Source organism: Balaenoptera musculus, chromosome 13 (genome assembly GCF_009873245.2).
Source record: "Balaenoptera musculus isolate JJ_BM4_2016_0621 chromosome 13, mBalMus1.pri.v3, whole genome shotgun sequence".
In the NCBI taxonomy this organism is placed as follows: domain Eukaryota; kingdom Metazoa; phylum Chordata; class Mammalia; order Artiodactyla; family Balaenopteridae; genus Balaenoptera; species Balaenoptera musculus.
Window position 1 is genome coordinate 61,330,592 of NC_045797.1, and position 21,537 is coordinate 61,352,128.

The window sequence follows — 21,537 nt, forward strand, 5'->3', positions numbered from 1 at the left end:
TCACCTTCCAGGTTCTCTGAGATGGCTCCTCAGCATCTTGGCAGCAACATCTTACACTTTTTAATCTTGCCACTCTCTGCAACAAGACATAGGGGTCCTGAACTTGTTCTCCTGATCATTTTGTTGCCTTTAGGAAATGAGTGAGCTCTGCCCTTCTGCCTTTTTTCAGCTGTTGTTTTTAATGATTCCCGACTTCCTCTCTGATCCTGGAACCTGTGAGTGGAAAATGTAAGTCTATGAAGAATACAAGCTGGTGGTGTTTTCCAAGTGTGTGTGCAGGCTGTATTTCATCTATTAATTCATGATGATGGTGCCCACAAGGGCCAGAGGGATCTTCACATCATCTCCAAGCCCTTTTAACAGCTGACAAAAACCAGATCTTATAATTAACAAAGAAGATTGGGTTTTCCATATATAGCCCATGCAGCTCATACCCAGGGCCTGTGAGATTTCTGATGGAATTATCTCTCAATTATTATGATGAAGCTACATGGTTAATTCTGTCACTTGGACATTGATAGAAAAAAATGTGTGCTTGACTAGACTCTTAAGTGTAATGTCTAAGACAAGATAATTGCAAGCAAATCTTACTAATTCTTGATTACCTATTAATGGAAGAGAACAAGTAGATGGTTTATTTTGGAGAAAAGTGAGTAACACATCATTCTGGAGTGCCAATAGCTCATACAAGCAATGGGAAAGAGTGGTGGACACAGGGCTTTGGAGATCCTTCACTCTGACTTTCAGTGCCAGTTCTGACCCTTTCTGATGGTGTGACTAAACCCCTCTAAACTGGTAATAGTCTTACCTATCTCATAAGGTTTTTTTGCTAGAATTACATGTGATAATACCTACAATTTAAAAATATTTATAGTATTACATTATAAATCCAAATATTTGTAAAAACATCTTGCATATTGTTTGGTGCCTGATAGAGGGTAATTTATTCCTAAAAACTTCTTGAGCACCTACACTATATACAGGCAGTTTGCTAGTACGGGGGATGAGAGGACAGATAAGTCAAAGTTCTTGCTTCCAGAAGGTTACAATCTAATCAGAGACAAAGATATATAAATAGACATTTTTAGTGCAATGTGGTGAGGGCAATCACAGAGAAAGACATAAGGAAGTTAGAAGCACAGAGGAGAGACGTGTAACAAGGCTGGAGGAGGTGGAGGTGGGATCAGGGAAGGCTCTGGGAATAAATGCCTGAGCTGACAGTGAGCCAGAAAATAATGAATAAAGATGAGATATATACATTTTCAAGATGATATCACATTCAATATATATGAGTTTACTTTTTATTTTCTTTAATTCACATTGAATCACCAACATTTTTCATATTTTTGGTCAATTATTGGTGGTTCCAGGACTGAATTTGTTGGTGTTAGGGAAGGAGGAACCAAATTTATGGACTATTGTGGGTTTATAATTGCATATTAAAATTCTTCACATTGGTCTTTAAAAGACCAGCCACCAAAAGACTAAGAAGAAAAAAATAAGACTAGAAAGACATTAAAAGTGGGAAATATCAGGTGTTATGAAATTAGGCTCTGGGAAGTATAAACTGGAGGGAAAATTAAGGCAGTAAATATTACTGGTATGTCCACATGTTTTAATCTTGCTTTCTTGAGGTGGAAGCTGCCTAGCAACAGAGACACCACTAGGCCCACTCTCCACAACTGGTCAGCCCTTGAAGGCTGGAGTTGTTGAGATCAGGGGTTACAGTTTAGGCCCTCCCTGGTTTAGAGCAGTTTAGGGATTATTTATAACTAAGTACTTTAAAGTCTTGGGACATGCAGAACCCAGAAGACTCAAGGCAGAGCTCTGGGAGTTGGTTAATAATATGCAGCTTTGTTGCCAGTTAAACAGATTTTTGTGGACTAACCTTGGAACTTTACCATCTTTATAACTTTTGACAATGGGTAAATTCATTCTAACTACCAACAGGCATTCAGAACACAATCCAGCTGTAAGATAGAGTAACTTAACCATGTCTTTTTCAGGTCTTGAGGTAAGAGTAACTTAACCGTGTCTTTTTCAGGACTTGAGGTAAGTCTATGGAAGTCTGGAGTTTGTACCTAAAATTCATAAATGCCATTTAGTGATTGTTTCTTCATTTTTGTGCTCTGTTGTTAATACATTTCCTGAGTATTGCATCTCTAGAATCCTCTCAATGCCTTTTCAATTAACAATTTGGTTGAATAAAAAATCAAGTAGCATTTATGGGATTAAGTGTATAGGGCATTTTGCTGAGTAGGTTTATAAAATAGAGTTCTGAATTTCAAGATGCTTGCACCATAATATCATTCCAAGAACAAACCAACACTTGGGCCAGGCCTTCAGGAAATCCAAACATCTGGATTAAAAAATATGTCAGGAACAATCAATCATCCAGTTTTGTCAACATGATGCCAAAGACCTAGATTATTGAAAAGATTTCCAACCAGATGTTATCTAGTCTGTGGATGTACCTAGAATCAAAACTAAAAACACAGACCAAGGAATAACATGCATCAACAGTTTTCCACTTGAGTCCATTGCATACATTTTTGCTTTTTGAGCTGGAACGAGGAGAAAGTTAAGTTCAGAATTTATGCAGATGATGGAGGTTTTTTTCCTTACAGTGACCTGTAAGATAGTCATTAAAGAATAAGTAAAGAATATTTAAATAGTATGTTGAAAACATACTAGGTACTAGCAAAAAGCAACATAGAATTTTGGCTGACTCTATGTAGACTATTTGGGATTGTACAAACTGAGAAGCATTTAGTCTTTTTTACAGGAAACAAATGGAATTTTTTGGGTTTTGTTTTAGTTTAAAACTATTTTTGAAATGTTTTAAAATAAATGTATTTATTTTATAATAAAGCAAAAGTACTTTTAAGTGCTAACAGCTACCATTTATTGAGCACTTACTAAGTGGCTTGCTCTGTACTAAGTACATTTCCTGAAATAAACTCAGGAAATATGTACTGTTGTTATCCTTCTCAGATTAGAAAACTGAGGCACTGAGAAGTTCAATAATTACTCAAGACTTCACAACTCTTAGATAGTAGAGTTGGGATTTGAAGTCAGGCAGTTCATCTCCAGAGTCTGCCTTATCCACTCAAGTAGACTGTATCCTAGCAGCCCTGCCCTGGGAATCTGGGGCAAATCTGAAGTAGGTTAACAAGGTCTTCAATAGAACAACAACTGGCAACAACAGCAATGGCAATAGTAATGGTAAATAAATATTGAGGACTTAATATGTTATAGTGATTTTATCTTTATCTTTAATTTTCAGTACTCCTCTTACATTAATACATTGTACAGATAAGGATGCTGCAATGTGGAGAGGTTGGGTAATGACCAATATCACCAGGTTCTTACGTGGTGGAGCCAGGAGTGATTCCTGCTCCGGGGTCAGATTATTAAAACACTAGGCTCATGTCTTCACTCCCTGCAGTTGTCACAAAGTTTTGGGGTCCTCTGTGACGCAGGTACCCAAGAGATGTTCTGGGTATCTCCTTTGGTCACTCTTCTCAGTCCTCCTACATCCCTTCTAGGCAGCTCTTTCTCTTTCCGTTCATGGTCTGATTCTTAGGAGTGTCTTATTCCATTTCCTTAGGGCTCTGTTCTCGAGAACACTGTGGTTGCCTGGGCTTGGATTTTCCTTCAAGATAGAACTTGATGTTCAGCTATGGGGAGTGCGGTCAGTTGACAGCCTCCAGCTGCTAATGCCTTCAGGATCCACTTCAGTTTTCCAGATGAAGCTATGCTCTTCCTGGGCAGTGACTAGCCAGCTACTGAGCACAGAGGTACTAGGACCTGGCCATTTCTACCTGATAAAGCGTTGTTCCACTGCTCCTCATTGTGTTGGCAAGACTTTGTCAGATCTGTGTGGTGATCTGATCTTTTCCCCATCCCATCCTGCTTCCTCTCCCTTTTTATTCCTCACAAGCATTAACCCACCCTTTCTCCAGTCACAACACAATAAACCTCTTGCACTCCTAACATCATCTCAGTGCCCACTTCCCAAGGGACCCATTGGTACTACAACTGAGTGGGTGATCTATCCAAGGCAGAAGATGAGTTTAAGTGGGGGTAGTGTGCTACCCATCTGTGGTAACACATTATTCACTGACAGGAGGTATCTGTCATTAAGCATAGAGTTGGAAATATGAATGGGAACCTTAGGCGTGTGATAGGGGGAGAGAGAGAGAATGAGAGAGAGAACGAGAGAGAGAGAATAAACATGTGGGTGGTGAGCTCAAATGAAGACTTTTAGGTAGATATTTAGTCTATTTATCCATAGGTCTGTCATTTAGCCCTTCTTTATTTACTCTTAAGCTATAGTGTTGAAGAACATTGTAATTCATAGGTTGAAATAAGCACAAAAACCCCACCAAAAGCACTCATTTGGGTTTTATTTTATTATCAATCTATAGTCAATTTTCAAGTACTCACAAAGTGCCTAGAACAATACCTGACACACAGTAGTGAGCTCTCAATAAATATTTATTGAATAAATGAAAGAATGAATAAAAAGTTAAAAAATTCAACACATATACTTTTGAGCCAGTAAAAAGAGTTCTCCAGGATGGCTAATCATGACAGTTGTCAACAGATAGAAAATTTTCACGCTGAGTAAAAGGAAAACTTCATTTTGTACACAAAGCCATTTGCCCTAGCCAGACAGTATCCCACAGCATAGTTAACATCTGAAAGCCTGTATAAGGAAGTGGACTTAACTCCCACCCTCTGGGACTTGGATTGTAATAGGACTTCCTGGTCAAATGAAAAGTCAAGTCACTGTTGCAGCTGAGAAACCAAGGGATGGCTTATGACGAGGGGAACCCCCAAAACAATCTGTATGTTCATACAATCTAAGAAAAATAGCAAGTTTTCTATGTATCTGGCTTCAAGTTATATAACTACTTCTTCAAATCAGAGAGCTGCCCAGAAGCCCTTCCTATTCAGAAAATCTGGAGATGCCCCTGCATTCTTGTAAAAAGTGTATATGACCTGAATGGGTTAGAGGTTGTGTTGGCAGATTGGAGAACTCTCAGGGAAGCACCTTGAATTCTCAAAGGGAGGCAGTTATGGGATTGCAATTAAAGGTGGGAAGGGCTATGATTGGCTTACTTGGGAGACTCAGCTGACATTGGATTGAAGTTCTGAGACACAGCTGATACTAATGCTCCTTGTAAATTGTAATTGGTGTAGGAGTACTGCTATGCAAAATTCCTCATATAATCTCACTTTGTTTTAGTGTTTTGTGGTGTAACTTGGTGATGCAGTAGAAGACATAAGTATATCTCATCCCATTTGAGAAAGAATTTGAACAGCAATACAATTTCGTTAAAAATTGGAGCAAACTGCAGTTTGAGGAGGCCAATATAAAATGGTAGAGAGGATAAAAGATAATGGTGAGGGATTTCCCTGGTGGCGCAGTGGTTAAGAATCCGCCTGCCAAGGCAAGGGACATGGGTTCTGAGCCCTGGTCAGGGAAGATCCCACATGCCGCGGAGCAACTAAGCCCATGTGCCACAACTACTGAGCCTGCGCTCTAGAGCCCACGAGCCACAACTACTGCAGCCCATGCACCTAGAGCCCGCGCACAGCAACGAACACCCAACGCAGCCAAAAATAAATAAATTAAAAAAAAAGAAGATAGTGGTGAGTAAAATAAATTGGAACAAGTATGTTTTCATTGTACCAGATTGAAAAATCACTAACGTAATACTAGTTCTCCTTATACATAATTAAATAAAATGTTCTTATATTAATTTATCAAATTGTAAGATTATTTTATGCAGTTTGAATGAAAGTGAAGGGTCTCACTGGTGAGGAAAAATGGAATATTTCAAAAGAAAAAACATGGGATAAAGAATATTAAAAAAAGGATATGTGAAAAATAATGAGGGATAGTCAACTATGGCAAATATTTCATTCTGATATAATACAGCAAAGTTGATTTAAAGGAAATTGATAAGAATAAAATAAATTTAAATCTGAGATGTCAATCTCTAAACACTGTAATTTTTAAGGTAATGCCAACTAAATCATTTGTTACTGATGTCAGAACATTCAGGTATTTGGGGAAAATGTCATTTTAAAAATTATGCTTCTACTACGTACTGGTTATGAATTATTCAGTAAATGTGTGGGGGTGATATTATTTACAGCACATATCCTGCCAACTTCTGTTTTTCACTAAATTTTTCTTTTTTAAACTTGAGGCAGCTTCACAATGTAATTGGTAATAGAAGCAGATGGCACATCTTTGACCCTTCTAGGCAATCAGTTAATTTCAAGATATGGGGACAGACAGTATGCACTAAAATCAGCCCTATCTTTTTTAGCTGTCAAAGAGTAGACTTGGTCATAAAATTTGAGCAAAGAACCTGAGAGATCTTCTAGTCCAATTCTTGTATTTTATAGGTGAGAAAATGCTTGGTTAGAGAGGTAGTAAATTGATCAGCTCAAGGTCATGTAGGAAGTAAATAGGACCAGATCTCAGCCACTTGACTTAGTGTTAGAGTTTCCTTGCCCCCACTTCTAGTATCAAGGCTGTCTTTTCTATTTGGGAGATTAGAATATTTATATATTATATAAAATTATAAAACATTTTAAGCATCCTGAAAATTAGCAAGAATAATATAACTCTGGAGTACTTTCTCACTCAGTTCTGTCAAAACTTAAAACACTGCTATATTTTCATCAGCTTTTAAAATATATATCATGATAGCCTTTGTCTTCTTTTATAGATCAGAACAACTACATTCAATTTACACTGAAATGGTAGCCATGGATTTTTTTGGTAACTTTAAAAATCAATTACATAAACACTCTCAATACACTAAAAATAATAAATAATGAAAATGAAATATTATTACCGATATTAGTAATAAGTAAACATCATTGTTCTGCTTACTGTACGACAGGCACTTATTTACATGTATTGTATTATTTTATATAAAGTCACATTTTGTTATTCTCCGAGGGTTCAACTCATTTTCTTCTAGACAAAATTATCTCTCTTTTGTTATTATTCTTTCTGGCTGAAATAGTAATGTGTTATGTAGGCCTGTTTTTTCTGTTGGGCCAAAAGGCCGCTAATAGCCTAAGTAGTTTATTTGTATGGGAAAAAAACAAGTGCTTTATTTTTGGGGTGATGCCACCTCCTGTTGAGCTCCTCAACTTCAGGAGCAGAACTGGTGCTAGATTTCTGTCTCTACTAGTCCCCTTAGTTGGCCATTCTTGTTTAGGGCCAACCCATACACTTTATGGTGGTGACTCTGATGGCCAGAAAGAGCACTCTCAAGGCTGGTGAGAAGTATTGTGAAAACATTTGAACCTGCTTTTGGATGGGTTTATTGAAATTATGTTTGAATACTGATTACACCCAACGATGTTCTGAAAATTCACATCAAAGAGAATGAGGAAAGCATGCTGTGAATGAAGGCCGGACAGAGGAGAAGCTGGGAACCCATCCAGATTTTTCTCACAGAAATCAAGCCTTCCTTGAAACAGATCCTGAATCAAAATGTTTGGATGTCAAAGCACATTCCTCCCCAGAATGAGATGGACTGAGAGCTAAAGCGACTGAGATGAAAGAAGTGTGATGTAAGGTAACAAAAAGTCTTATCTGCCTCCAATAATTTCTACATCTTCTCCCTCCTGAAGTTTTCCCCCACAGAGTACAATAAAGATGGTGACTTTGTCATCTTCACCCACCATGCCCATCACCTTATATTTCACCCATCTTATACTTCTCACCTTTCCCCAAATCAGGTAAAGACTTTCACATTTCCTGTCATTTATTCATGCCACTTATTTCCTGGCCTGAATTTCCTTTCTTTCCTTTACCTGGAAAACTTCTACTACAGTCAAGTTTCAGGAACGCAACTCAGGAATAGGGTAGTTAAATAGAGATAAACAAAACTACATATTTAGACTACTGTAATTTGGATCTCAAAAGTCTAAACTCAAAAAAGTGTCTGGTACATAGTACGAACTCAAGATATGTTAGTAGTTTTTCCTTATGGCAGCACACGGCGGCAAGATGGTGGTGCAAATTTCCAGGGAGAGGAAGTTTGTCACCGATAACATCTTCAAAGCTGAACTGAATGAGTTTCTCACGCAGGAGCTGGCTGAAGATGGATACTATAGAGTTCTGAGTTACACCAGCCATGACAGAAATCATTATCCTGGCCACCAGTATGCAGAATGTTCCTGGTGAGAAGGGCCAGCAGGTCTGCAGACTGACTGCTGTGGTTCAGAAAAGATCTAGCTTCCCTGAGGGCAGTGTAGAGCTTTATACTGAAAAGGTGGCCACAAGAGGTCTGTGTGCTATTACCCAGGAAGAGTCTCTGTATTACAGATTCCTAGGAGGACTTGCTATGTGGAGGAGGGCCTGCTATGGTATGCTGTGGTTCATCATGGAATGTGGGGCTAAAGCCTGCATAGTCATGGTACTGGGAAACTCTGAGGACATAGGGCTAAATCCATGAAGTTTGTGGATGGCCTGATGATCTGGGACTCTGTTAACTACTATGTTGGCACTGCCATGTGCCACGTGCTACTCAGTCAGGGTGTGCTGGGCATCAAAGTGAAGGTCATGCTGCCTTGGGACCCAAGTGGTAAGACTGGCCTTAAGAAGCCCCTTCCTGACCTCGTGAGCATTGTGGAACCCCAAAATGAGATACCACCCACCACTCCCATCTCTGAAGAGGAGTGTGGGAAGCTGGAGCCACTTACCATGCCCCAGCCAGTACTCATAGCATAATAGGGTATCCTTGGCAGCTGGATCTGGAGTCTGGATGTTACTCTGTAAAGACCTTTAATAAAATAAAATATTTTTAAAAGACCTGTGGACTGACTAGACTGTACATTCAGTGTTCAGACTGAGGGTCATGTTGCTCCATGGGAGCATTACTTTTTTTTTTTTTTACATCAGCTTTTATTTTTTTATTTTATTTTATTTTTTTTAAACATCTTTATTGGAGTATAATTGCTTTACAATGGCATGGGAGCATTACTTGATTGATTCTTAGAGCTGTCTGGCTCACAGTGTTTCTTTGCTTTCCCTGAAATCCTCTTGGTTTCAACTGTGTCTGTGAGGCAAGGGCCAGAACAGGAGGACCCAAGCAGAAGTAACCAGAGAAGTATCCTGTTGAGGGGTAAATCTGGTGATAGTGTAAGCTGATTGCTAACAGGAAAGCACCTTGATTAACTCATCTGTAGTTCAGGGTTATAGGTTTAGAAGAGGGATATGTTTAAGATGATTTTCTGTATTGCACATAGAAAATGAATATAATAACCATTTTATTTGGGGGTTATTCAGAAAAAGAGAAATATTAGTAGAATGAATGAAGTAGATAATGTTTTGTATGTTTAAGAGTCTTGATAATTTTTGTTGGACTATGAGGTCTTCTTCCGCAATATTTTATCTGCCGTTAGGTCCTTGTGTACAGTTTCATCCAAAAGCTTTTGAGCTGCCATGAGCAGCACCTTACCTGAAGTGAGACTCATTGACCTGTGGATCATAGATTATATGTTTACCACGCTCTGGTATACTTAGCTAGGCCTGGGCGCACTTGGTTGTGTCCTACTCTTACCTCAGGGTGTAGATCACGGCCCTTTTCTATCTAGCCATGAGCCAAAGGTCCTGCTTCTACAGACTGGCACTGGAAATTGAGATGCTCCTGCCTTGTCTGACATGGAATGCTCCTGTCCTGCACCATAGTTCAGTGGTGAAGGACATGGGCCCTGGAGTCAGATAGACTTGGGTGGGATTCTAGTTCCTTTATATCTAAGCTTAGTGAAGGTTCTCAACATCTCATTTGTAAATTAGAGCTAACAGTAAATTTCCATATTGTGAGCACTAAATAATAATGTAGAAACCACTCAGTATGGTGCACAAGGAAATGATTAATACTTCTTTGACTTCTAAGATTCCCAATAGCCAATGTCCAAAGCCAGCTGAACATTGGCTATTGGGATGCCCTACTAGGATTCTGGTTATTGACCTTTTACATGACAGACCTACTGTTGAGTAAGCAGTTCTCCTTGCAGTCTATCTTCCTTTTGTTTCTCTGTTCTCCTCTAGCAAGATCCTAACAAGGAAGGGATGGGAGGAGCACAGAAGCATCTCTCTGTCTCATAATTTGTCTTGGCTTTGGCCTCGGTAAGACAAAAGACATTGATTATTTTAGAACACAGTAATTAAGTAGGTAGGGTACAGACTGCCAATAATATCAAGAAAGCAATTCATTAAGCAGAGTAGGTGCTGTTGGTTAATAAACTGGCTTTAAACAAAAATTTGCCATGAGTGAGCCAAAATCTTGTATAATTTGTCTAAAGATGAGGGAGAGTTGACCTCATTTCTCAAGTGTTTCCAGATATTGTCCATAAATGAGCATAAAACAAATACTCTTGGGAATGAATCTAGGATTTTTTTAAAAATTGTGACCCTTAAAATGATGCTCAAATCTTGAGGAAATTGCACTTGTGTTCAGCATATTTCATTGTCTCACTCCAGTGATGCGGTAAAATGACCATAAATTTTACAGTCAGACAGGCATGGTTTTTAATTCTACTCTGGTATTAACTTAATATCACTGAACCTTAGTTTTCTCTTAGGTGAAATAGCTTTAGTGTTCTCTATTTTGCAAGATGGCTGTACAGATTAAATGTGATAATGCCTGTCAAGTTCCTTGTGTCATGCCATGCCCAATTTCTATCTTTATCTTTGTCTTCCAGACCTATATGGAGAGCACACTTATGTTAAATGAACTTAGTGAAAACACACAACTTCTTATCTGAAAACTACTCTGCATTCATCCCCTCATACAAGAAACATCAATGTGATATAATGTTCTAAGATAGGACTTGCTGACTATCTCATCTTTTTTTACTTTGGGCAGTGCAACTCAAGTTATGAATAGGGAGGAGGGAAGTGAAGTGATTGAATTCATTGACTTGGATAAATGGGAAAAGGAGTGTTACTGAGCATATGCTATCATGACTGCAGTTGTTACCATGTACTATTCATGGCACAAATAATTATTGAATGGCTAGGGCAAGGAAGGCACTGTCCTAGGTGCTGGGGATATAACAGTGAATGAAACAGGTCAAGTTCCTGGCCTCATGAAACTTAAGTGCTAGTGAAGGGACACAGAAAATAAATAACTCAGTAAAAGATATAGTGCTATAGAGAGTGATCATGATGTTTAGAAAAATAAAGCAAAATAAGAGGGACAAGAAGTGCTGGGGTAGGTGTGGGATTTCTATCTTATATAGGGTGGCCAGAGAAGGACTTTTTGATAAGGTGACATTTGGGCAGGGGTATGAAGGGAGTGAAGGAGAGTTTGGAGATGTTAAGCCTCAGAGTGTTCATCCCAGAGAAATAATTTGCAAAGACTCTTGAGGAAGGAGGAAACATGGACTGTTAAAAGAATATCAAGAAGATTGGTGTGATTGGTGCAAGAATGAGAGCTTAAAAGATGAGATCAGAGAAATGAAGCATGAATGGACTGCTGTTCCACAGGAGCAGTTTGTAAGTTTGTGGAGTGTTTTGTGTTGTCAGAATGATTGAGGTGTGCTACTGTTATAGAATGGGTGGAGGCCACAGATGCTAGATAGGTGGGATGGTTCTGCACAGTGAAGAATTGTCCTACATCTCACCCACTTTTCAAATATCTGAATGGGTATTTGTAGAGTGTAATGTAAGGCTGCCACATACAGTTGTGTGAGTTGTGGACTGCAGAATTTTTGGAAGCACAATTGACATGGACCTGTTGGCATGGTGTCCCCATAGGACTGTGTTGTGCACAATCTGTACAGTTGTAAGTGGCATCCCTGCACATAGTAAAACTGTTTATAGTTTTTGGAGTCTAAAACCTAACTCTGTTTTACTTATAGACATTAACCTGGAACGGAAGTTGTAGAGCAGATTTAAGTTTTGGGTGTGTGGTTGACCCTATGATCGTCCTGGAATGATGCTATGCTCTGCAAGTGAAGGTGTTTAAAATCATGACTGCCTTGCTCAGTATTGGCATCTGCTGCTGGTTCAGCTGAAATGGAAAGGAGTTGAAGCTGAGAGTGGGGAAGGTGTGGAGAGGGAAAAGTTAGGAGGAAGAAAAGCAAGAAGGAATTCATGTTTCTGCACATGTGGGGTTGTGTTTTACTCATTTAAAACATAATTAAGTGACAAGACCAAGTTCTTTTATTAGGGATACCTTTGGAGTTGGGGCCGCCTGCCCTCCCAGGTCAATGGGTTTGAGTGGTGGCCATGAAATTCACACTCATCATGTACCAACACTACAGCTTTGCAACAATGCTTCCTGTCATCTAACTTTGCTCATTCCAAACTCTGTCTGAGGACTTTCCTCTTACATCACATTTTCTGGGACATTGTATTAGTTTCCTCTTGCTACTGGACATATTACCACAGATTTAGTGGTAATCTAAACAACACAATTTTCTTCTCTTACTGTTCTGGAGTTCAGAAGTCTGAGACACACTGTGCTAAAATCAAGGTGTAGGTAGGGCCATGTTCTCTCTGGAAGCTCTAGTAGAGACTCTATTTCTTTCCCCTTTCCAGCTCCTAGAGACTGCCTGCATTCCTTGGCTTGTGGCCCCATCCTCCATCTTCAAACCCAGCAGTGTAACATCCTCAAATCTCTTATTTTTCTCTGACGTACACTCCCGTCTCCCTCTTATAGGGGCCCCTGTGATTCCATTGGGTCCACCTGGGTAATCCATGATCATCTCTCCATCCCAAGATCCTTAACTTAATCACATCTGCAAAGTTACTTTTGCCATATAAAGTAACATATTCATAGATTCTAGGAATTAGGGCATGTGTGTTTTTGGGGCACCATTAATTCACCTATTACAGAAATTGACACCTAAAATACCCAGGTCAAGGAGAGGACTGAGGTGGGGGTTGGGTGGTGATGGTGGCAGTGCTGAGCTAGCACCACATATCCAGCAAACTGTGAACTGTTCAGACACACCATCATTTCAGACCAGCCCCCTCCCTTCCCATGGTCATGATACCATCTTAGTGAAGTAGACATTTTGGTAATCATTAGTGCTGATCATGAAATATTTTTAGTCCTCCTTTTGGGCACATGGACAACTTGCACTTCTCTGCCCTCTTAGGGTTAGGTGTGACCACATGACTTGCTGTGATCAATGAAATGAGAACAGAAATGACAAATGTCAACTGTGGGCTGAGTTTTAAGGGCTGGTGCATGCTTTGCTGTGTTCTCATTTTCCTACCAGAGCAAACATGGCAGCACACAGATTAAATCTCACTTGGTGTGGGTTCCTGAGTGAAAGTAAATGGAATAGGGCCCCCAGCAGATCCCTAAGGGACAAACACCCTGAATGATAAATGAAATTTCTTCTTTTAAGCCATTCAGATTTGGGGGTAATTTTTACTGCAGCATAACCTAGCCTGCCCTGACTGATATAGGCATCCTCCATAAGAAACCAATTTAGGGCTTACTCCCTATCCTGATCCTTCCCACCAGGGCACCATTCCCTGATACCCTCCCTATTTATCAAGGAAGTCTTTTAGGGCCTACTATAACCTGACCACTTAAATCCCAGTTTGGAGGAGGCTGTTCATCTATAGTTCCATTCACCTTTCCAACATTTATAGGCTGATGGTCAGAGTGAGCATGTCAATCTGGTCTGAGAGAAGTACACTCATAATTGTATCTTTTAAAGACCACACAACTGTTCTACTCAGTAGCCACTGTGGATTTCCCATATAAAACTCCACTGCTTTCCTCCACCTAAAACACTGAGTCACTTCTTTCTGCACCTCCTGGTACCACCATTATTCTAGTAGTTGGTAGAATTTCAGCTTGCCCTGTGACCTCTTTCTTCTGACCTATGCATACCAGCTGCCTAGGAGGAGAACAATGGGATGAACTTGTGGCAGCCAACTCCATCAGTCTTCCTCATGTGTGTCCACACCAGCCCTGGCCTCTTTGCTGAAATTCCACCAACTACACTAGAACCTAATAATTAGTGCTGATTTCCCTGAAACAGCCCAAATATGCTTGAAAGAGTTCCTCAGCTCCATTGGCCCCATTTCATGCATCAGCAGTAAAGGGTAGAGCCTGAAGAACAGTCATGAGGATGTACCTCTGACTTAGGAGTGCACCAGCCTTGGCAAACTCAGACCCAGCCCTGCTAGGGGAGGCATTCTCATGTGGTGAGGTCAGCTCTATCCACGGACTTTTAAATAAATGCTGCCCATCCACCCAATACATTACTGAGGATGTATAAAAACCTGTCTATGCAATTTCTCCAAACACCCTCCTGCTTACCTTGCTCTCTTTTCAATCCAGGCTCTGCTTCCTACCTCAGGATCTCCTTACATCAATGACCTATTCAGATGCATCTCTTTAGTTTTAACCTGAGTCATTTTACTTAGGATAGGAGCTTAGACTACTCTTCTGGCTCATGCACCTGCAGCTTTAGTAGAGAGGGTCTTTTGTCTCTAACCATCAGCCTGGGCGACCAGCTTGTGTGGACTCCCTCCCAGTGCATGGGTACCAGCTAGTGCCAATCTCTGAACTTAAAAACTCTCCTCAGTGGTGTCAGACCCGATCAGGGCTCACAAATAGGACAAGATTGAATTTCTCATTTTTTTAGGTTAGCTTGACCTGAAGTCAAGAGTTCAGACATGTACTCAAGCTTATACTCAGAACTATTAGCTTTTAGATGCATCCACTCTTTCTAAGAAAGTAACTCAGGACTTCCCTGAAATAGAGGCAGGGAGACTAATACCTTCTGAGAACATTGAGGTCATGATGCTCATGTTTTAAATCATGTGGGGGCAGGGGGATTCTTACAAACTAATGGCTAAGAAATTGCTCTGCATCTCAGTGACTCTCCAGTGCCTTCCTAAAGCAAGCACATAGAGGGAATCACGAGGAGATGTGACCACCCAGCACAGTTGTGCGTTCCTCATTTATTACAGAGCTTCCGTGCAAGGAGAGGGGGACAAGCAGGCAGGGATAAAAAGGGCAGCTTTCGTGTCCTTGAGCAACTCCTGGGAGTCGCTACCAACAAATTGGATAAAATTACAATTAAGACACTTGGGAAATTGAACCAGGAAAGTTCATCCTCCGATATTGAATTTTAAGGTGATTTCCAGTCATGGGGCTGGATAAAAGGAGGTCATTTTGAAACTGTGATCACGTGGGAATATTGGTGTGAGGTTTAGGAACTTCTAAGAAACAGCAGGATGCCTTGAAGAATTGTATTAGTTTCTCCAGTATTTGTTTTCTGTGAAATTTATTCCATTGAACCTTCAAAACAAAAATAAAGGGAAATATATTTTTGCTTCATTTTCAGTCAATTATCGAGACAGAAAAATTCAGATCTGAACAATTCTAGATTCTTAACATCCAGAAATTCAGAAGTAATTTTGCTAGCCTCTGACTATAGAGAAACCAAATCAAATAATAAAATAAACTAAATCGCTAACTCGCCAATACACTGACTTCTGTTTTATCTTGTGATTTGCCTGGACACCAATAAACTACTTCTTTCCCCCAATTTTGTGTGTGTTGATCCAGAATCATTTTTTGATTATTGTTAGATTGACTGAAGGCATGTGAAACATTTTCATTTAAAACACAGGAAAAAGAAAAGATGTGAGGATGCAGCAGGGGTGATAATAGAAAGCACTGGTATGGTGGTGCATTTTGTTTCAATTTAAAATAAAAAATTGAAAATAGTTTAATTCTAGTTTATATCTCTTGTCTTTACTACGTGGAGTGTAACCGAACAAATAGAGATGAGATGCTTTATTCATTATTAAATGACACTTTGGCTAAATTAAACTCTTTATATTTATAAATAACTCCTGTGTGTGTGTGTACAGAATTCAGTGACTTTGTACCATATGACCATGATGACATCATCTCTCCCTCCCCCCAGCAAATTACTCAACAAGATGGATTTTCTGTTGATAACAATTTCAGCTCTAATGGAAAGAAATATTTATCTGACAAACCACAGCACGTTAGGATTGCTAAAGGAGTAACAAGGATTTGTAAAGAGCCCTAAAACATACTCGAGATCAGGATTTGTGGGTTCAGGTCTCAGTTCTGACATTAACTGCTGCTAACCTTGCCCAAATCACTGAGACCACTGAACCTCAGTTTCTTTTATTTATTTATTTTTAACATCTTTATTGGAGTATAATTGCTTTACAATGGTGTCTTAGTTTCTGCTTTATAACAAAGTGAATCAGTTATACATATACATATATCCCCATATCTCTTCCCTCTTGTGTCTCCCTCCCTCCCACCCTCCCTGTCTCACCCCTCTAGGTGGTCACAAAGCACCGAGCTGATCTCCCTGTGCTATGTGGCTGCTTCACACTAGCTAGCTATTTTACGTTTGGTAGTGTATATATGTCAATGCCACTCTCTCACTTTGTGCCAGCTTACCCTTCCCCCTCCCCATATCCTCAAGTCCATTCTCTAGTAAGTCTGCGTCTTTATTCCCATCTTGCCCCTAGGTTCTTCATGACCATTTTTCTTTGTTTGTTTTTTAGATTCCATATATATGTGTTAGCATACAGTATTTGTTTTTCTCTTTCTGACTTACTTCACTCTGTATGACAGCCTCTAGGTCCATCCACCTCACTACAAAAAACTCAATTTCATTTCTTTTTATGGCTGAGTAATATTCCATTGTATATATGTGCCACATCTTCTTTATCCATTCATCTGTCGATGGACACTTAGGTTGCTTCCATGTCCTGGCTATTGTAAATAGAGCTGCAATGAACATTATGGTACATGACTCTTTTTGAATTATGGTTTTCTCAGGGTATATGCCCAGTAGTGGGATTGCTGGGTCATATGGTAGTTCTATTTTTAGTTTTTAAAGGAACTTCCATACTGTTCTCCATAGTGGCTGTATCAATTTACATTCCCACCAACAGTGCAAGAGGGTTCCCTTTTCTCCACACCCTCTCCAGCATTTACTGTTTGTAGATTTTTTGATGATGGCTATTCTGACAGGTGTGAGATGATATCTCATTGTAGTTTTGATTCATGTTTCTCTAATGATTAATGATGTTGAGCATTCTTTCATGTGTTTGTTGGCAATCTGTATATCTTCTTTGGAGAAATGTCTATTTAGGTCTTCTGCCCATTTTTGGATTGGGTTGTTTGTTTTTTTGATATTGAGCTGCATGAGCTGCTTGTAAATTTTGGAGATTAATCCTTTGTCAGTTGCTTCATTTGCAAATATTTTCTCCCATTCTGAGGGTTGCCGTTTCGTCTTGTTTATGTTTTCCTTTGCTGTGCAAAAACTTTTAACTTTTATTAGGTCCCATTTGTTTATTTGTGTTTTTATTTCCATTTCTCTAGGAGGTGGGTCAAAAAGGATCTTGCTGTGATGTATGTCATAGAGTGTTCTGCCTATGTTTTCCTCTAAGAGTTTTATAGTGTCTGGCCTTACACTTCGGTCTTGAATCCATTTTGAGTTTATTTTTGTGTATGGTGTTAGGGAGTGTTCTAATTTCATTCTTTTACATGTAGCTGTCCAGTTTTCCCAGCACCCCTTATTGAAGAGGCTGTCTTTTCTCCACTGTATATTCTTGCCTCCTTTATCAAAGATAAGGTGACCATATGTGCGTGGGTTTATCTCTGGGCTTTCGATCCTGTTCCATTGATCTATATTTCTGTTTTTGTGCCAGTACCATACTGTCTTGATTACTGTAGCTTTGTAGTATAGTGTTAAGTCAGGGAACCTGATTCCTCCAGCTCCGTTTTTCTTTCTCAAGATTACTTTGGCTATTCGGGGTCTTTTGTATTTCCATACAAATTGTGAACTTTTTTGTTCTAGTTCTGTGAAAAATGCCAGTGGTAGTTTGATAGGGATTGCATTGAATCTGTAGATTGCTTTGGGTAGTGTAGTCATTTTCACAATGTTGATTCTTCCAATCCAAGAACATGGTCTATCTCTCTATCTGTTTGTATCATCTTTAATTTCTTTCATCAGTGTCTTATAATTTTCTGCATACAGGTCTTCTGTCTCCTTAGGTAGGTTTATTCCCAGATATTTTATTCATTTCGTTGCAGTGGTAAATGGGAGTGTTTTCTTAATTTCACTTTCAGATTTATCATCAGTAGTGTACAGGAATGCTAGAGATTTCTGTGCATTAATTTTATATCCTGCTACTTTACCAAATTCATTGATTGGCTCTAGTAGTTTTCTGGTAGTCTTTAGGATTCTCTATGTATAGTATCATGTCATCTGCAAACAGTGACAGCTTTACTTCTTCTTTTCCGATTTGGATTCCTTTTATTTCTTTTTCTTCTCTGACTGCTGTGGCTAAAACTTCCAAAACTATGTTGAATAATAGTGGTGAGAGTGGGCAACCTTGTCTTGTTCCTGATCTTAGTGGAAATGGTTTCAGTTTTTCACCATTGAGGATGATGTTGGCTGTGGGTTTGTCATATATGGCCTTTTTTAGGTTGAGGTGAGTTCCCTCTATGCCTACTTTCTGGAAGGTTTTTATCATAAATGGGTGTTGAATTTTGTCAAAAGCTTTTTCTGCATCTGTTGAGATGATCATATGGTTTTTCTCCTTCATTTTGTTAATATGGTTTGTCACATTGATTGATTTGCATATATTGAAGAATCCTGCATTCCTGGGGTAAACCCCACTTGATCATGTTATATGATCCTTTTAATGTGGTGCTGGATTCTGTTTGCTAGTATTTTGTTGAGGATTTTTGCATCTGTGTTCATCAGTGATATTGGCCTGTAGTTTTCTTTTTTTGTGGCATCTTTGTCTGGTTTTGGTATCAGGGTGATGGTGGCCTCGTAGAATGAGTTTGGGAGTGTTGATCCCTCTGCCATATTTTGGCAGAGTTTGAGAAGGATAGGTGTTAGCTTTTCTCTAAATGTTTGATAGAATTTGCCTGTGAAGCCATCTGGTCCTGGGCTTTTATTGGAAGATTTTAAATCACAGTTTCAATTTCAGTGCTTGTGATTGGTCTGTTCATATTTTCTGTTTCTTCCTGGTTCAGTCTCGGAAGGTTGTGCATCTGTAAGAATTTGTCCATTTCTTCCAGGTTGTCCATTTTATTGGCATATTGTTGCTTGTAGTAATCTCTCATAATCCTTTGTATTTCTGCAGTGTCAGTTGTTACTTCTCCTTTTTCATTTCTAATTCTATTGATTTGAGTCTTCTCCCTTTTTTTATTGATGAGTCTGGCTAATGGTTTATCAATTTTGTTTACCTTCTCAAAGAACCAGCTTTTAGTTTTATTCATCTTTGCTATCATTTCCTTCATTTCTTTTTCATTTATTTCTGATCTGATCTTTATGATTTCTTTCCTTCTGCTAACTTTGGGGATTTTTTGTTCTTCTTTGTCTAATTGCTTTGGGTGTAAGGTTAGATTGTTTATTTGAGATGTTTCTTGTTTCTTAAGGTAGGATTGTATTGCTATAATCTTCCCTCTTAGAACTGCTTTTGCTGCATCCCGTAGGTTTTGGGTCATTGTTTTCATTGTCATTTGTTTCTAGGAATTTTTTGATTTCCTCTTTGATTTCTTCAGTGATCTCTTGGTTATTTAGTAGTGTATTGTTTAGCCTCCATGTGTTTGTATTTATACAGATTTTTTCCTGTAATTGATATCTAGTCTCAGAGCATTGTGGTTGGAAAAGATACTTGATACGATTTCAGTTTTCTTAAATTTTCCAAGGGTTGATTTGTGACCCAAGATATGATCTATCCTGGAGAATGTTCCGTGAGCACTTGAGAAGAATGTGTATTCTGTTTTTTTTGGATGGTATGTCCTATAAATATCAATTAAGTCCATCTTGTTTAATGTATCAGTTAAAGCTTGTATTTCCTTATTTATTTTCATTTTGGATGATCTGTCCATTGGTGAAAGTGGGGTGTTAAAGTCCCCTACTATGATTGTGTTACTGTCGATTTCCCCTTTTATGGCTGTTAGTATTTGCCTTATGTATTGAGGTGCTCCTATGTTGGGTGCATAAATATTTACAATTGTTATATCTTGTTCTTGGATTGATCCCTTGATCATTATGTAGTGTCCTTCTTTGTCTCTTGTAATAGTCTTTGTTTTAAAGTCTATTTTGTCTGATATGAGAATTGGTCCTCCAGCTTTCTTTTGATTTCCATTTGCATGGGATATCTTTTTTCATCCCCTCACTTTCAGTCTGTTTGTGTCCCTAGGTCTGAAGTAGACAGCATATATATGGATCTTATTTTTGTATCCATTCAGCCAATCTATGTCTTTTGGTTGGAGCATTTAATCTATTTACATTTAAAGTAGTTATCGATACGTATGTTTCTGTTACCATTTTCTTAATTGTTTTGGGTTTGTTATTGTAGATCTTTTCCTTCTCTTGTGTTTCCTGCCTAGAAAAGTTACTTTAGCATTTGTTGTAAAGCTGGTTTGGTGGTGCTGAATTCTCTTAGCTTTTGCTTGTCTGTAAAGGTTTTAATTTCTCCATCAAATCTGAATGAGATCCTTGCTGGGTAGAGTAATCTTGATTGTAGGTTTTTCCCCTTCATCACTTTAAATATGTCTTGCCACTTCCTTCTGGCTTGCAGAGTTTCTGCTGAAAGATCAGCTGTTAACCTTATGGGGAGTCCCTTGTGTGTTATTTGTCTTTTTTCCCTTGCCGCTTTTAATATTTTTTCTTTGCATTTAATTTTTGATAGTTTGATTAATATGTGTCTTGGTGTGTTTCTCCTTGGTTTTATCGTGTATGGGACTCTCTGTGCTTCCTGGACTTGATTGACTCTTTCCTTCCCCATATTAGGGAAGTTTTCAACTATAATCTCTTCAAATATTTTTTCAGTCCCTTTCTTTTTCTCTTCTTCTTCTGGGACCCCTGTAGTTCGAATGTTGGTGCGTTTAATGTTGTCCCATAGGTCTCTGAGATTGTCCTCAATTCTTTTCTTTCTTTTTTCTTTATTCTGCTCTGCAGTAGTTATTTCCACTATTTTATCTTCCAGGTCACTTATCCATTCTTCTGCCTCAGTTATTCTCCTGTTGATCCCTTCAAGAGAATTTTTAATTTCATTTATTGTGTTGTTCATCACTGTTTGTTTGCTCTTTAGTTCTTCTAGGTGCTTGTTAAACATTTCTCGTATTTTCTCCATTCTATTTCCAAGATTTTGAATCATATTTACTATCATTATTCTGAATTCTTTTTCAGGTAGACTGCCTATTTCCTCTTCATTTGTTAGGTCTGGTGGGTTTTTGCCTTGCTCCTTCATCTGCTGTGTGTTTCTCTGTCTTCTCATATTGCTTAACTTACTGTGTTTGGGGTCTCCTTTTTGCAGGCTGCAGGTTCGTCGTTCCTGTTGTTTTTGGTATCTGTCCCCAGTGGCTAAGGTTGGTTCAGTGGGTTGTGTAGGCTTCCTGGTGGAGGGGACTAGTGCCTGTGTTGTGGTGGATGAGGCTGGATCTTGTCTTTCTGGTGGGCAGATCCATGTCTGGTGGTGTGTTTTGGGGG

The 21,537-nt window shown here is 39.0% G+C and overlaps 1 pseudogene; it reads left to right on the plus strand.

The window, feature by feature from the left end:
• The first annotated feature begins 8,050 nt into the window (after positions 1-8,050).
• LOC118906151 lies at positions 8,051-8,773 on the plus strand (annotated as a pseudogene).
• The last annotated feature ends 12,764 nt before the right edge of the window (positions 8,774-21,537 follow it).